The sequence below is a fragment of the Dermacentor variabilis genome, chromosome 3 (genome assembly GCF_050947875.1).
Source record: "Dermacentor variabilis isolate Ectoservices chromosome 3, ASM5094787v1, whole genome shotgun sequence".
Classification (NCBI taxonomy): domain Eukaryota; kingdom Metazoa; phylum Arthropoda; class Arachnida; order Ixodida; family Ixodidae; genus Dermacentor; species Dermacentor variabilis.
In genome coordinates this window covers 172300609-172317415 of record NC_134570.1, presented here as the reverse complement: position 1 = coordinate 172317415, position 16807 = coordinate 172300609, and the positions used below count along the sequence as shown (strand labels likewise).

Sequence of the window (16807 nt, the reverse complement as noted above, 5' to 3'; positions counted from 1 at the left end):
TTGTGCTGCGAGCAAGCACATGAAGAAACCTGACTTTGAACACAGCCGTGTGAGCATACATGGCATGGGAAAAAATGTGTACCTGAAGTAAGGGGGAAAAGTAATATCATAGTAAGAGACATACTATGGATGTCACCGATTTGAGATATGAAATGCATAGGCGTGTGTATACTCGAAACATGCTATTTTATGTAGGATGTCAATAATTTGACAAAAACAAACCATACAGGATTAGCATTCGCAATGTTTAGATGTCCTGTGGGGTCAGTGTGCTGTGAGAATTAGGTCGAGCCATTCAGAAGTTGCAGCGTTATTGATTTTAAAACAGAGCTTTTATTCTTAGTGCTGATGAGCCAAAAGACAAGCTGCAACACAATTAGCGAGTACCAACAGGTGAAGATGCAGCCTCGTGCACCAGCGACAGGCAATAGGCAGTCTTCCCAACGGTCATGGTGGGGTGTGTCATTGCAAGGTAATCAAGTAGGCGTTATTCGTGCTGCAAATGGCTTGAATAGTCATAGTAGAAGATTTCATCTGGCACGTGGAAATAACCTGGAAAAGGAAATGATGTAAACAATACAGGTATTGCATATGCAGCGGTCAGTAGTGTGCATGTGCAATAGTCAGGATAGTTTTATTTCTGTACACAGCACATGTAGCAGGCATCCAAAAGGAGCGTGTATGGCACTGGACTGTCACGCACAATATCTAACCTATGTTTCTCCAAGCTTGCCATCATCAATTTCTGCATTTCTGTACAGATTCAGCGAAAAGAAATAATGCAAGTTTGGGCATGTCGGTATGCCAGTGTAACATTTTAGGGCACACAAAACACACAGTGTGACAGTTGTGTGCCTGTGTCCCTGCATCTTGTGTGTGGTGCAATGTCCAAAACGTGAAATGAATGTACAGGACCACGAGATATTTAGAGTGGCATGTGGGAGCATATGTGTTCTCAGGGGCAAACATTAATGTAACAAAAGACAATCTGTAGCAAATTGTACCCAGGAAAAAGACAATGAATGCTTTTGAAGCAAACTTTGACCAGTGTGAAGAAAACGAGAAGAAAGAGAAGGAACAGGAAGAAACAAAATCATGAACTAACTCTCACCTGAGTCCTACTGAACAATAAATGTACATTTGACGACCAGCCAAGTGCAGTTAAAGAGAGACAGAAGAAAGGGAATTACAGGTGAAGTTAAACAGTAAGTAAAATCCTGTTTGATAACCCACAGTAGCCAACAGGGCATGTAAGTGAAGAGATAGAAAATTAGACAGACAGAAGAAGAGCACAATTGCAACGGGTTTCTATCACCACACACTTGCACAGCACGGTTGTGCTTGTGGCAGTGTGAGCACAAACTGATGCTACAGCCTCTTCTACATGTCTGTTGATCTTACGAACTGTAACGGATGCCTTGTCACCATCAGCTGCTATGGCTTGAGGCAGTGAGGCTGTAAATGTGAAGATGGATGTGGTATGGTGCAGCCATAGGACAAAGTGATGCAGAGAATAAAGTAAATGTTCCCATACTGTGTTCCAAGTAACGATGTGCAGAAACACACATAAAGATGCGCATGGACATTGTGGGGATGCGCGACTCTCGCGCGTCCCCTGATGTTTTTCCCGCATAGCGCGTCTCCTGTACTCCCGCTTCGCCGCGTGGCCTGCTTGACGCCTGCGCCCACCGATGTGGTTGAAGCGCAGTGCGAGAGATGGCGCGAGTGTTGCGCTGCTAACGCCGCCGACAGGCGAGGTTACCTGGGCGCCGAAGGGAAGGCGCTTGCTCTCTTGGGTTCGAGACAGGAAGCAGCACGGACGTGCTGTGCCGGGCGTGGAGCGACGCTCTTCCCCGGCGGGTCGGCGCGCGGCGTGGACATTCCGCGCGCGCGGCGACCGATGCTTCTGCGAGACCGCCTCGCGTGGCCGCCTTCGAACGCGCCACGATTCGCGTGACCATACACGCGAAGGACCAGGCGTTGGGATCCAGCATGGGGCGAACATATTCGCTCGCTTCCGGTCGCGGTGAGTCAGACTTCTAGATTTGTCGCGCGCCCATCGGCATGTTTTGTGGATAGCAAATCGGCTAGCAGGCATTGATCTATGAAAGGTGCAATAAATGCCCTTGTGACTGTTTGCACTACTGTGTTGTCGTTCCTTTGCCCCAAGAGCACGGGAGGAGAACCCCACATCTGGCTGCCCAACGTGGGACTCTTGGGGCATCGAACGATAGATTTAACAGTTTGCTTCGTTCGAGACCTTTGTTTGAACCGAAGCGTAGGCCTAGCGTGAATTTTGATCGCTAGCGTCGGCGGCGTGCTTTCTTGAGCGAGGTGATGGTGGCTGTAGTGCGTATGAACATGTCAACATGCTAAGCCTTTTCGCAAGGCATAGCGCCCGCGGAGCATATTGGCAAGCCTGAAGCGAGTGAGTACGGAAGCCTCGTGGGTGGTCCGAATTTCTGATGTAAATAGCTTCTCCTATCTCTTTGACTCTGATGAAGTCGCGGCTGTGGGAGCCGAGTAGCCGCGGGCCACGGGTGCCACTACGGGCTGACTGGTATTGCGGCCTGGCACTGGGCGCTCCGACACCGTCTGGGACGGTGGGCGCCGTCAACTCGGATGCTGTGTGCACCGAGCGGAGTAGGACTACCTCACAGAGCTGACGTCTCCTCGCGGTTGCCTGTTTTGCACTCATTTTGGGTATTGTTTTTGGATGCCGGTTGTTGTCAGAGTAGCGACGCTTTAGGCCTAAGGCTTTACGAAGCTGCCTGTCGCACGTGGAGGGACACAACCTGCTGGACCGTGGCGTTGAGGTGTTGCAATTTGCTTCCCTCATTCTATAACCTCGCACGAATTGAAATTACTCGTTCGACTCAAGAAAGCGAGCTTCGTTCACGTGAACTTAGCATCTGAGTAGCTGCCCGATCTTTTGCTAGCCGAGTTGAACATCGTACCACGTGGGCGATACGCATGCAGAATTCCTCTCCCTTGCACTACTTTAGTGTTTGCCGAGTGTGTTGAGTTTACGCAGCGTGATTGGAGTCACCCCTGGCTTGCTGTCACCTGCACATCGTCTGCGCTGCTGCCCCGGACTACGATCGAGCCACCCCGGGCGATGGTGATGCTGTGGCCAGTTCGGCGCAGCAACTTCGGCGGCCTCCTGTATCCAGCTCACAACCCTCGGCGGCGGACAAAAGAGCCGGCGGTCACCGACAGCTACGGTGGCTCTTCCCAGCAGGGCGCGTCGGCGCGAGCGATGCTTGCTCGTACCGACTACTGCGTCGTCGTCTCCGGAGTCCTGGCCTGGAATCGTGCTGTCGAGTCTCAAAGCTGCTGCTGTGACCGGCGGACGCCAGCGGTGTACCCAGGGACAATGTCGGCTCGCATGCTATGGACAGCGTGTGGACATTTCTTCGGCGCGGCCATTGTTACATGTACTACCTTGTCGCGAAGTACGCGTTGATGTGAGACCGAGTGACATGTTTCGCCGGAATATGTAGTGATTTAAGGTTGGGGGGGATGTGGGGATGCGCGACTCTCGCGCGTCCCCTGATGGGTTTCCCGCATAGCGCGTCTCCTGTACTCCCGCTTCGCCGCGTGGCCTGCGTGACGCCTGCGCCGACCGATGTGGTTGAAGCGCAGTGCGAGAGATGGCGCGAGTGTTGCGCTGCTAACGCCGCCGACAGGCGAGGTTACCTGGGCGCCGAAGGGAAGGCGCTTGCTCTCTTGGGTTCGAGACAGGAAGCAGCACGGACGTGCCGTGCCGCGCGTGGAGCGACGCTCTTCCCCGGCGGGTCGGCGCGCGGCGACCGATGCTTCTGCGAGACCGCCTCGCGTGGCCGCCTTCGAACGCGCCACGATTCGCGTGACCATACACGCGAAGGACCAGGCGTTGGGATCCAGCATGGGGCGAACATATTCGCTCGCTTCCGGTCGCGGTGAGTCAGACTTCTAGATTTGTCGCGCGCCCATCGGCATGTTTTGTGGATAGCAACTCGGCTAGCAGGCATTGATCTATGAAAGGTGCAATAAATGCCCTTGTGACTGTTTGCACTACTGTGTTGTCGTTCCTTTGTCCCAAGAGCACGGGAGGAGAACCCCACAACATCAACATGCTGTGTTAGTTTGCAAGTGCAAGTTCAAATTGTGTTTAAATCCATGCAAATTGCAGTTATTTGAAAGAGTTAAACAACACGTTCCATTTCGAGAACATCCAGAAATAAAGGATGTCACAACACTGCAGTTTGTACAATGTAACACAGTCTAACACAGCAATTGTTTGTGATGGTGTATGTCAAGTGATGATGTATACAACCTAACGCTGTGTAACACAGCGGTATGGCGTTATTAACGCACGCATTTAATTTCTCTGGATGCCTCGTTTACACTGTTACAGCAAATGTTATTGTCCATGTGTCACGTGCAAAGAGAGGGTTGCCGAACATGTTTATGTTGTCATAGCAATTGTAAATAACCAGATTAATGTGACATGATCAAGGCACATGTAATACATGACACCATACATGTTGCAACCGTATTATTCAATAAACAGCGTTGTGTGAGTTGAACTATGTGTATGTATCTGAAATGTTTTAATCAGGACTACACCTCACATTGCTAGGTCAACACGTCTTATATGACCAAGGTACACCACGAAGCACAAGCAGGGTGTTATTAAGAATGATGCAAGCCTCTTCCAGAGAAACAATAACATTAGAAAAAGAGAGAAAAAAAGAAAAGCAGGGAGGATGACTGGGCGGAGGTTTGCGTTTCTGCCCTGCAGGGGGAAGAGGGGGATGGCAGCATGAAAGGAAAAAGGAAGAGGTACAGGTATGTTTCATTCGCACAGCAGTAGAGGGAGGGTGCCTATAACCATCCTTTTATTTCATGGTAACATTGTCCCATAATACCATTAAGGGCTTGTGGCCTTCAGCTTGCAATGAATTTTCATTGTTGAACACATGACATTGTTGTTAATGTATGGGTGACACCTAGCAGGAGTATAGCAAACATACCCAATCACCTGTGTGTCACGTGTCACACTCCAAGGCCACCTTTCGATATGAACGGCAAGCACGGCGGCACCTCCAAAGCAACCGATAAGGTGATTTTTGGGCTGCTATGTTATCTGTAAAGAAGTGTTGTAAGCAGCCGGCATAAAGAACGGCAATTGTGTATACTTAACATGAATAAAGTAATGAGACTGACCAAAGCAAACTGGTGGGCTCCAACACATTTCTGTTGTGATGTTACAAAGAATGTACGCAGACATAAGCAAGCAAAACAATAAAATGACATAAAAGAAAAATACCAAGCTAGCTCGAAAAACAATTTAAGTTGGCTGAAGCAATGAGAAGTAGATGTATTACAAACTAATCTTACATTTAAGCTCGCTTGTGGAAGTATGGTTGACAAGAATTGTTTTAAAATGCACCTGATAGAGTAGTCACGTTAACTGCGACACTGTTTTACTATAGCGCTGCTGAAGTTAGAAGCAATATTTGAGAAAAAGAAATTATCAATTTCTTCACTGGATGCACAAGTGTACTTGCATATGAGCACGCATAAAAGGCCCATATGAAACGTGCCGAAATGTCTCTGAGAGTATGCTGTCGTACGCGCAAGAGTTGTTCGCTACTTTCGCTGAAGAAAAGCTGAAAGCATGCGTACACTCATACTTCTAGTCACCGTACGACCACAATATATCGCTCACCCTCCTCGAGTCCGCGCACTTTCAGGTCTACAAAGTGCTTCAAGCCGTCGCCCGCAACCCTACGAATTGGGCTACATTTACTAGTACTGGAAATTGCATACAATATTTATTTGTACATGCTGTTGGCAACATGACATCTACATCGCTCGAACGTGTTATTGGCTCAAATGGCACGTTTCATGCGATGTTGTATATCATTAGCGCCCCAAATAAGTAACACTTTTTTGGCTGTGGCAAACGTGCAGGAAATCGTACGATCAATTATGGCGGTCGGCTGCTTTTCACGTCCTGCACCCGAGAGCAGTGGGAAGGCGGCCTTCCCGACGGCGCGTGCAAGTACCGACGGGCACTGATCCTAGAGGCGTGGGCCGTCGCCGCAGACTCGGTGACAAGCAGCGCCTTCACGACTTCTCCTTTGCTGCCAAATAAAGATGTTTCTATCATCATCCCACCCCATGTTCCTGTGGCATGTTCGGTTCATGATTTTTTATTGTTTACTGACCGATAATGGGGAACATGTTTCTCTCCCCCGTCGGTTCATGAAGTTATTTAGTACCTGAGATGTAGCCGTACCGCTGCTCTGCGGGTAGAAACCCCAGCACGCGGTAGCTCGCGAGGTTGTGGTACGCAGCAAGAAAATATAAACTGTAATAACAGCCACAGCCATAACGACATGAAAACAGCAACTTACGTGAGAAAACGTGCAGTCCGCTTCATGCCTCGCGCGTTCTTTGCGTCACACCAGTGTATTCACTCGAACGAAGGTAAAGAGAAACTGACGGAATGACGACAAATGGCGCACGCATTGCTGCGTACCCGCATGGTACGGCAAGAACGCGTGAAATGTATGAATGAATGTGTGGGTTTTATTGGCGCAAGGGCCAGGTATGGCCAAAGAGCGCCATGCAAGTGTTAGTGATTTCGCAGTGGAGTTGTGAATTCTGTGAAGTTGATGTGACGTGGCTGTAAAGGGGCCTAAAATATACTCGCTGTGAAGTGCGTAAAATGTACGTTTAATAAAATTATGGCGGTGACAAATGATGTGTACTATGAGCATTAAGGTGCATTGTAAAATAATGATACGATATAAAATAATGCATAGGTTTCTAAAATTAACTAGAGCACCATGGCCTCGTTAGAGCCCTTGAGACACAAGGGCCTGGAGGCAGGTGCTATATAAAACAACTATCACAGCGGCATCCTCTGGAGAGAGGATGCGCTACGAATTTATTGGGCTCATAACATGTAGGACAACCTCATTTAAAGAATTGAGGACTGCTTTGGTGTTGAAAAATGGTTCTTTACCAAAAAACATAGCTGGGTGAAGAGGTATGCAATAACGATATGCAAGAGGAAAATGCTTCTTTCTTTCAGGTTCAGCTTTGCGACACTCCAAGAGGACGTGGAGGACGGTCAGCCTCTCACCACATCGACCACAGGTTGGCGGTTCATTTCCAGTAAGCAGAAAATTGTGTGTACCAAATGTGTGCCCTATTCTGAGGCGGCAGAATAAGACATCTGTTCGCCGTGATTTTGTTGGAGAGGGCCAAAAACCTAGCTGTGGCTTTATAACGTGAAGTTTATTGTTTATTTCTGCGTTCCACATGCGTTGCCAGTATTGTCGCAGTTTCTTACGCAAGAAAGGCTTCAGATCTGTCACCGGGACAGCAGCTGCAGAAAAAGTGTTTAGTGATGTGAGTGATGTGGCCATTTTATCAGCCAGTACATTACCCTCGATGCCTCTATGGCCAGGTACCCAGCATATTACTACATGTATATGTGATATATAAATACTGCATAAGAGGGAGTAAAGTTCAATGAATACAGGATTTTTAAGCTTTTGTAATGAAATTAACGCTTTTACGAGACTTAGCGAGTCTGTGTATACAATTGCTCTGTCGAGATTTAATTTCTGTATATGTCTTACTGCAGACAGTACTGCATAAGCTTCTGCGGTGAAGATACTTGTTTGCGGGTTCAGTAAGTCAGATATAGAAAGAGAGGGACCAACAGCAGCATAAGATACACCAGCATGTGATTTAGACGCGTCTGTGTAGAATTCGGAGCACCTGTACTTCGATTGAAGTTCGCGGAAATGCATAGCGATTTCGATGTCGGGTGCGTGTTTTGTGACCTCTACAAAGGATACGTCACAGTCTATCACCTGCCACCCCCAGGGCGGTAATAGCTTAGTTGGAGGCATTAGTCGATGTTCAAGAACAGGGACATCCATTTCCATGCTAAGTTCTCTTGCACGCAGTGAGAAAGGAAGTCTCATGGAGGGTTTATTATTAAAAAGTGTTTGACACGTTAAGTCATTAACAGTCTTGAAACACGGATGTTCTTTATTGGAGCGCACATTGAGAAAATAAATAAAGCCGATGTACGTTCTCTGAAAATGTAGTGACCATTCGTCTGACTCTGCATATAGACTTTCCACCGGGCTTGTTCTAAATGCGCCAGTGGCCAGGCGGATACCCAGATGATGAACGGGGTCTAACATTTTTAGCGCACTCGGTGCAGCAGAGTGATATACTACGGCACCATAATCTAATCGTGATCTAACTAGGCTCCTGTAAAGATTTAGGAGGCACCTCCTGTCGCTACCCCATGTAGTGTGGGATAGAACTTTAAGTAAGTTCATGGTTTTTAGACATTTTTCTTTAAGATATTTTATGTGTGAAATGAAAGTGAGCCTGGAGTCGAGAATAACACCTAGAAATTTGTGCTCTTTCTTGAAGGGAATTTGTTGTCCACCCAGTTCTACACAGGGATCAGGTACCAGGCCTCTCTTTCTTGTGAAGAGAACACAAGAGCTTTTGTGCGGGTTGATTTTAAATCCATTTTGGTCTGCCCACTTGGACACCTTGTTTAGGCCCTGCTGTACCTGTCTTTCACACACAGTAAGGTTGCAAGATTTGTAACCTATCTGTATATCATCTACCTAGACGGAATAAAAAATGGCCGCTGGCAGTGAACGACGAAGTGTGTTCATTTTAACGATAAACAGAGTGCAACTGAGTACTCCTCCCTGGGGTACACCTGTTTCCTGTATAAAAGGTCGCGACAATACGTTGCCGACTTTCACGCGGAAGCTACGATCCGACAAATAGCTTTCAATTATGTTCAGCATGTTTCCACGGATGCCCATCTCCGACAGGTCTCGCAACATCCCGTAACGCCATGCCGTGTCATACGCTTTTTCCATGTCAAGGAACACCGATAGAAAATACTGCCCATGTACAAATGCATCGCGGATATTTCCTTCAATGCGCACCAGATGATCGGTTGTCGACCGCCCTTCTCTGAATCCACACTGATAAGGATCGAGCATAATGTTGAGCTCAAGGAAATGTATAAGTCTACGATTTATCATTTTTTCAAAAAGCTTACACAGACAGTTAGAGCTATTGGACGATAACTTGATGCTAGAGAAGGGTCTTTTCCCTGTTTTAGAACAGGAACTACAATCGCTTCTTTCCATGTGGATGGGAGGTATCCTGAAGCCCAAATAGTATTGAAAAGTGTAAGAAGTGTAACTTGTGCGTCAGTATGTATGTTTCTGATCATGTCATACATGACTCTGTCAGGTCCCGGTGCAGTGCTTTTACATGTGTTCAAGGCAGCTCTCAACTCGGCAATACCGAAAGGCCGGTTATACGGTTCATTCTGCTTGGACTTTCGTATGATTGGCTTACGTTCTACTATTTCTTTATGTTTAAGAAAGGATTGGGAATAGTGCGTTGAGCTCGACACTCGCTCAAAGTGCTCCCCAAGTGCGTCTGCCTGATCTTGCAGTGTATCGCCCTGTGTATTTACCAGAGGGAGTGAATATGTTTGTCGCCCTCTAATTCTATTTACCTTGTTCCATACTTTCGCCTCATCTGTATAAGAGTTTATACTCGATAAAAACTTCTCCCAACTTTCTCTTCTAGCCTGTCGGCGGGTTCTTCTGCCTTGGGACTTTATTTTCTTAAAGTTGACAAGATTTTCTGCAGTGGGGGAAGCGCGTAGCAACCCCCACGCTTTGTTCTGATTCTTACGTGCGATTCTGCATTCATCATTCCACCACGGGACATGCCGTTTGCATGCCGAACCACTTACTTCACGTATGCATTTAGATGCGGCATCTATTATGAAGGCTGTGAAGTACTCTACAGCAGCATCGATTTCTAAAGAAGACATGTCATCCCATGATATACTAGTTAAGTTTCGGAATTTCTTCCAGTCTGCTGTGTCAACCTTCCACCTAGGAGCCTGTGGTGGATATTCATTTTCTTTAAGTGTTCTTAATAGTATGGGGAAGTGATCGCTTCCGTAGGGATTGTTCGTAACTTCCCATTCGAGTTCAGGCAGTATGGACGGGGAAACTATGCTCAGATCGATTGAAGAAAAGGTATTGTTTGCAAGACAGTAATAAGTGGGTTCTTTCTTATTTAAAATGCACGCACCAGAAGAGAAAAGGAATTGTTCGACAAGACGTCCTCGCGCATCTATACGAGAGTCGCCCCACAGGGAGCTGTGCGCATTGAAATCGCCAAGAACAGCATAAGGTTCTGGCAATTGGTCTATAATCGATTGGAATTCATGTTTCGTTAACTTGTAGTGTGGGGGTATGTAAAGCGAGCAAATGGTGACGAGTTTATTGAGAAAAACAGCTCGAACCGCCACTGCTTCAAGGGGCGTTTGTAGCTGTAAACGCTGACAGGAAATACTTTTATGAATAAGAATGGCAACACCGCCTGATGATACGACAGCATCATCGCGATCTTTGCGGAACTTGACATACGGTCGGAGAAAGTTTGTGTGTTGTGGTGTTAAGTGTGTTTCCTGTAGACACAGCACTTTTGGATTGTGTTTTTGGATAAGCTCTTGTAAGTCATCAAGGTTCCTAAGAAGACCTCTGACATTCCATTGAATTATTTGTGTAGCCATATTGGAAATAAATAAGTGCTGTGTCTAAGGAAAGGGAGGTGATGCCTTAGGTTACAGAGCTCTTTCGAGGCCCTGTAACAGGGGTTCTGCCCTTTCTGGAGCGTTCGAGGGAGCCTCGACGCTCCTTAGGCGCTTGATGCGCCTTGAGGATAGGTGTAGTGTCCATTGCCTCTTGTGAGGCGCCGGACACGTGCTCTTGCGAGCGAGAAGTCACCAGGGAGAGTCCCGCCTTGGAGGGCAAGACCCCTGCGCCCACCAGCCCGGAGGTCGATGGGGCTCCCTGGGGGATTTGGCTGCGCCGGCTGTTGCCAGCGCTGGATGGGACCTGGGAGGTTGAGGCAGCCTCGGCTGCGCCCACCTTCGGGGTCGATGGTCCCTTCTCGGTTGGCGGAGCAGCGCTAGCTGCAACCGTCGCGGGGGCAGACGGCGTAACTGGCGACTCACTGACTGTGGGTCGGACAGCCGCCGGAGGCCGTTGTGACGCTGCCCCCTGACGCGCCACTTCGGCAAAGCTTTTCCTTGGCAGGTATGCTACCCGCCTTCGTGCCTCTTTGAACGATATATTCTCTTTTACTTTTATGGTTACAATTTCTTTTTCCTTCTTCCAGGAGGGGCACGACCGTGAGTACGCGGCGTGATCCCCATCACAGTTTACACAGTGTAGAGAGTTCTTACATTCTTCAGTTGCGTGTTCAAGGGCACTGCATTTCGCACATGTTTGGCGGCCTCGGCAGCTCTGCGAGCTGTGGCCAAAACGTTGGCATTTGAAACATCTCAAGGGATTTGGCACATACGGTCTTACACGGAGCTTGATGTACCCGGCCTCGATTGATTCGGGCAGGACACTTGAATTGAAGGTGAGGATTAGGTGCTTGGTCGCAATTTCTTTACCCTCGCGCCTTATCTTGATTCTTTTGACATTTATGACATTTTGTTCGCTGAAGCCCTCCAAGAGTTCAGCCTCAGTGAGCTCCAGCAAATCATCATCCGAGACAACGCCGCGGGTGGTATTCATCGTGCGGTGCGGGGTTACTACTACTTGGGTCTCCCCAAATGATACTAGCTGTGGCAGCTTCTCAAATTGCTTCTGGTCGCGGAGCTCCAGGAGGAGGTCACCGCTAGCCATCCTCGACACCTTATATCCTGGGCTTAAAACTTCGGTGAGGGACTTAGATACTAGAAATGGGGAGATTGTTCGTACTTGTTTGGCTGGTTTTTCTGCGTGGATTACATGAAAACGAGGAAAATTGTGGACTTGGCGTCCGAAAAACTGAAAGACTTCTTCGGTGCGCCCTCGTTTCTGAGGGCGATCAGGCAGTTTAGGAAAAGCGTTTTCCATAAGTACAGTTGGGTTTTCGGCCGCGATGCCGACCACCCACCATGGAGCCCAACAGGGGGACGTGACAGGAGCTCTTGCTATAGAAACCCTGCCAACGCCAGCCGTACATCGCTGCTATAACCAAATACAGCTTAACCAAGGCTGGCTAGCTACACAAGGTTAACCCTTGCCGCCGAGAAACTAGGAAGTGAGGAGAAGTGATGAGAAGACAGGAAAGATGAAAAAGACGAGAGAGAAAGACGAAGATTGGAGAGGAGGACAGGAAAAGGCGACTACCGATTTCCCCCGGGTGGGTCAGTCCGGGGGTGCCGTCTACGTGAAGCAGAGGCCAAAGAGGCATGTTGCCTCCGCCGGGGGGCCTTAACGGTCCAAACACCCGGCATCGGCTCAACCCCCAGGATCCCCCTTTCCCCGGACACGGCTAAGCCGCGCACGGCTACACGCGGGACGGTCCAACCCTCGTGTGCTCGGGTACGTGGTGTCGCAACACACCAAACGCCTGCTGACGCAGACGCCCCTGCGGGGGCGTGAAATGTAGTAACCGACGTAAGGTACTGCAGTTGTGCATGGTGCACCATGTACTCGATGTGCTCCACTACGGCGCCATTGCTACACAAGACGTTGTTTAGTGTTGTTACTTTCAGCCGATTTGCCGTATGATATATTCAATGGAAATGATTGTTTAAAAAGGGTTTTCAGTCGCTTTAATGATAACTTAGATAGTAAATTACATGTGCTGAGGTGCAAGCGTAGAAAACAAAAGGGCACCAAAGTAAGCGCGTCGATTACTTACATTGGCACGGAGCAATAGCAGACGACACCAAAGGGTGTGCTTGTTTGACATGTCCTTGTGCATAGTATGGGCCAAAGTAATGACCACGAGACGAAGTGTGGATTTATCTAAATGTTTTAGTTAGCTAACGCTCATTTGGCGTCAATTTTGTGCGTGCGCATAACTTAAGAATGTAATTTTAACCCACAAGAAATACGAAGCTGCGCCTAGCATACTCTCAACAATCCCCGGAGCAGACGGCTTTAGCGCGGGCTTTCTTGACGCGAAAAAGAGCGGTCAGTTGTTGTTAGTGCTGCTCTACGTGAGAAAGTGGTCACTTCGTTGTGTGAAGTTGAGTTCGGCAGTTTCTCGCACGCTACAGTAAGCCATGGCACGGAAGCGTAGCCAGAAGTTCGGTAAGAAGAGAAAGCGCATTCTTCTAAATATGCGCAAGTTTCGCTCCTTCGCTACGTCCTCGACGTCTGGTGCTGGGCAAATGGCAAGTTCACATATGGAAAGCGTTGCTTCAGAAGTGCTATTTGGTGAGGATGATGACACTTCTCAGCAACTAGCACAGTCAGCACCTTTGCAAGTCTCCGCATCGTTGGCGAATGAAGACACACAAGACAAGGTCGGCGAAATACTGGAAGGGAAGCGGCTGGTCGACATCAACCATTTCATTGCCTCTTGCCAGGCACTGTCGAGGCATGAGCCTTTCGATTGCTCCTTTGCGGACATGCAGTTTATGAAGGAGCGCCGGCAAGGGCTGATCAGCGCGTTCACCTTCAAATGCAGAATGTGCAACAGGGAAGACGTCATCACCACAGAGCCGCCCCCAAAGGAAAATCCGGCTAAGATGGACGCAAACACGGCAGCGACGTCGGGAGCTGTGGCCATTGGCGCCGGTTACACGAACCTCTCCAAACTTCTCGGCACGCTAAATGTTCCAACGATGTCATCAGCAACTTTCTCCAAGTGTCAGGATAAAGACGCCGACACCATCGAGATAGCTGCATGGGACATGATGAAAGCGGCTGGCGTCGAGGAAGCACGCCTAGCCCGCGAGTGTGGAGACGTGGACGAGGACGGGGCACCGACGATCACAGTTGTTGCTGACGGCGCCTGGTCCAAGAGGTCATACAAGAACCACCACGATGCCTCATCCGGAGTAGTGAGTTTGCATTGCACTCATCGGATACCTCGATAAATAATGCCGAATACAGGCCCCTGTGTTCATGGCTACGCATTTTAAACGCAAATTGTGTGTATGTCAGAGCCCAGAGCGCAGTAGCGAAATTTTTTAAAGATTTGCACAACAAGTGATCGTAGAGGGTATGCAGCGGTGCTTATATGTTTTGTAGTGGTGCCCGGTGTGGTGTAAGCGTGTATCAGGGGCAGGAGAGCGGTTGGGGCCCCGACTGCTCCCGAACAAGTCGTCATGCGGAGACTTCTTGTATGACATTGTTCTAGCGAACGTGTTCGGTACTACTGCAGTATGACTGTGGGTTGTAGGTTTCAGTAAAAGTATGCATTCAGCAGCACTGGTAGCCATTGCCGTAAATTTATTTTTATTTTATTTATTTCCCGTTTACACCGGCTTGAACTGTATTAAGTACTTGCGATCGGAAAACATATAGTGATGCTTCGTCCCAAAAGAGTAGGCAGGCGTTGTGACCCCCTCGGTGTCAGCTGTCAACTTGCGCCACTCTTGTTTCCTTTGTGTGTTTGTATGTTTCCATGGCTAATAATAATAATAATAATAATGCCACACGAACTTGCAGTCATGTTGAACATTTGGGCTTCGTAAAAACATGAATGTAGGTGTGCAGGTGCGCAAAGCGTACAAGAAATAATTAATGTAACCTCTGTACGAGCGAACTTTCCACATGTTGTGCAAATTTAGTCAGTTCCCTGAACCCAGCTTGAACCATCACAACGAGTAACTGTAATTTATTTGCTAAGAAAGAAAGTAAGATATTCTGAACAAGTTTGCGGTGAAAGATGAGCTAGAAGGTTCTGCGTTAAGTGAGATATAAGAACATCGAGCGGGAGAATAGTAGAAAATTAAGCAGGCGCACAGAAGGTCGGCGGGCTATTAAACGACGGTTCCAAAGAAGCGTGTAAACCGTCTTTTCTTTTTTCTTCTTTTTTCTGTTCGCACTCTCCTTGAAGGCTCCAGCGGTGCAGCGTCTAAATGCGCACTTGTTTCCTATTCCAAGTCTTTTGTAGAATCAAAGTTATTGTAATGCGCATAACTCAGACAATGTTAACATATTTTCGATTAAGTGTTACTGACTGCAATATAATCGCAATGCACAATATTGAACGTGCAATTGATGCGACCTTTTCGGCGACGCATTCAAAAATTTGTTCGATTGCAAGTGCAAGGAGCTGTGGTAGTCGCAAAAGTTCCTCTATGACGAGAAGAGGGAAATTTAGGTCATGCCACTCGTGCCGACCTTGGAACGATGACAGTAAAGCGCGTCGCAAGAGTGAACAGTACTTCAACGTCAGTATACTTGGTGACGTATGCGAATTAGGAGTAATTCCATCTTCCTCAATAGTGACTAAAAACAAAAAGAACTCCGTCATTGCGCTGCATTAAAGCAATGTTGCGTAGTGGTTCTGTTCGACAAATCTTTTTGTATGAAAGAGAAAAAAGCATGAGAATCCCCTGCATCAATTCGTTAGGCAAAGAATTGCAAAAGATAAGAAGTGCAGTACTGGAAGCACATGCACCGATTCATTTCACCGCGGATCTGAGTGCACAGACATTAGGACGTTTTATGGCAGATCTGTCCTTCTATTACACGCAAGGCTTTACCTTTTAGTTATAGTATTCCCTGTGCACGTGCAACGTTGGACATAAGAAGGTATGGAATCCATTAAAGGGATAAAAATTGCCTGTTCCGCGAACAAGGAAGACGTGCACAGAAGTACTTTGTACTGCGGAAGAAAATGCGGTTAGCCGGTACACGCAGGCGTAATAGCGTCGTAAGAGTAGCTTGTACATGAATATGTCGCTTTTGCCAGTGATGTGACGTCCATGTATGAAAAATGTATATACACGCCCTGTAACATCAGTCTTCGTACATTATTCCCGTTGTTTCCCATTATGTAGGACAGCTAACTTCTCCCACTTGGTGTTTATTTTGCTCCCCACAACGTTTGACTTAGGTCGTAAAATAAGACAGCAATGACATCGCAAAAGCACTCTTTTTAGGTCAGTTACGATTTTCACGTGCCTTTTACACCAACGGCGTTGCCAAGGGGATTCCTATGAGCAGGAAATTTTATCCTCTCAATGCACTGCACTTTGTCAGTGTGCGCATTCCTATTTGCACCGGGACCGTTTATCATGTGTGTCCCTAAACTCAGGAGCCACAGCTAATCTGTTCACATTTTATGCGGTTAAAATAACTTAAACGTCGGGGTTTTCACGTGACAAGACCTCGATCTCACTATAACGCACAAACTATGAAGCATAGTTTCGACCGACTCCTGCTCTTTAATGTACAGCCAACGCACAATACACGGGCCTTTCGTACATTTCACTCTCGGCGAAATACGGCCGCCTCTAAGCCACCACGGCGGGTACCATTTGTCAACTGACATGTCTCCCTTCTAAACGCGGCTACAACTCATCGAATTGTTCTACTATGGTGTCACTGTTACAGTACCGAAAGAGTTCACTCTAGACAGATGTACAGCATGAGGGGAATAATTTAGTGAAACCTGGAATATGCACGACCAGACACGTACCCAGGATTTTTTTTTCGGGGGGGGTGGGGGCAACCCGGTGTAACCTTTCTATGTAAATGAGGGGGGGGGGTACCTTTAGTAGTACAAATCTTAATAAGGCCCACCATTCGCCATAAAGACGCGTAAACCCGCAAAGCACAATTGAAATAAGGTGTACCTGACAGGAACGCCTATGAGATACACTTCTCCTTTACTTGGCAAACAAGGAACCACATCAAATGCACTCGAGCATGAAAGAAGTAACGGAAGAACACTGACAACAGCAAGTAAACAAGAGAAAGCG

General features: G+C 47.7%; 1 long non-coding RNA gene across 1 annotated transcript; it reads right to left on the bottom strand.

Moving 5' to 3' along the window:
• Positions 1-314: 314 nt before the first annotated feature.
• Positions 315-6558, bottom strand: LOC142574325 (uncharacterized). The gene is made up of 3 exons (XR_012826498.1): positions 6408-6558; positions 5019-5131; positions 315-552 (listed from the first exon to the last, which is right to left on the bottom strand). It is a non-coding gene; the product is annotated as an uncharacterized LOC142574325 (long non-coding RNA).
• Between the last annotated feature and the right edge of the window lie 10249 nt (positions 6559-16807).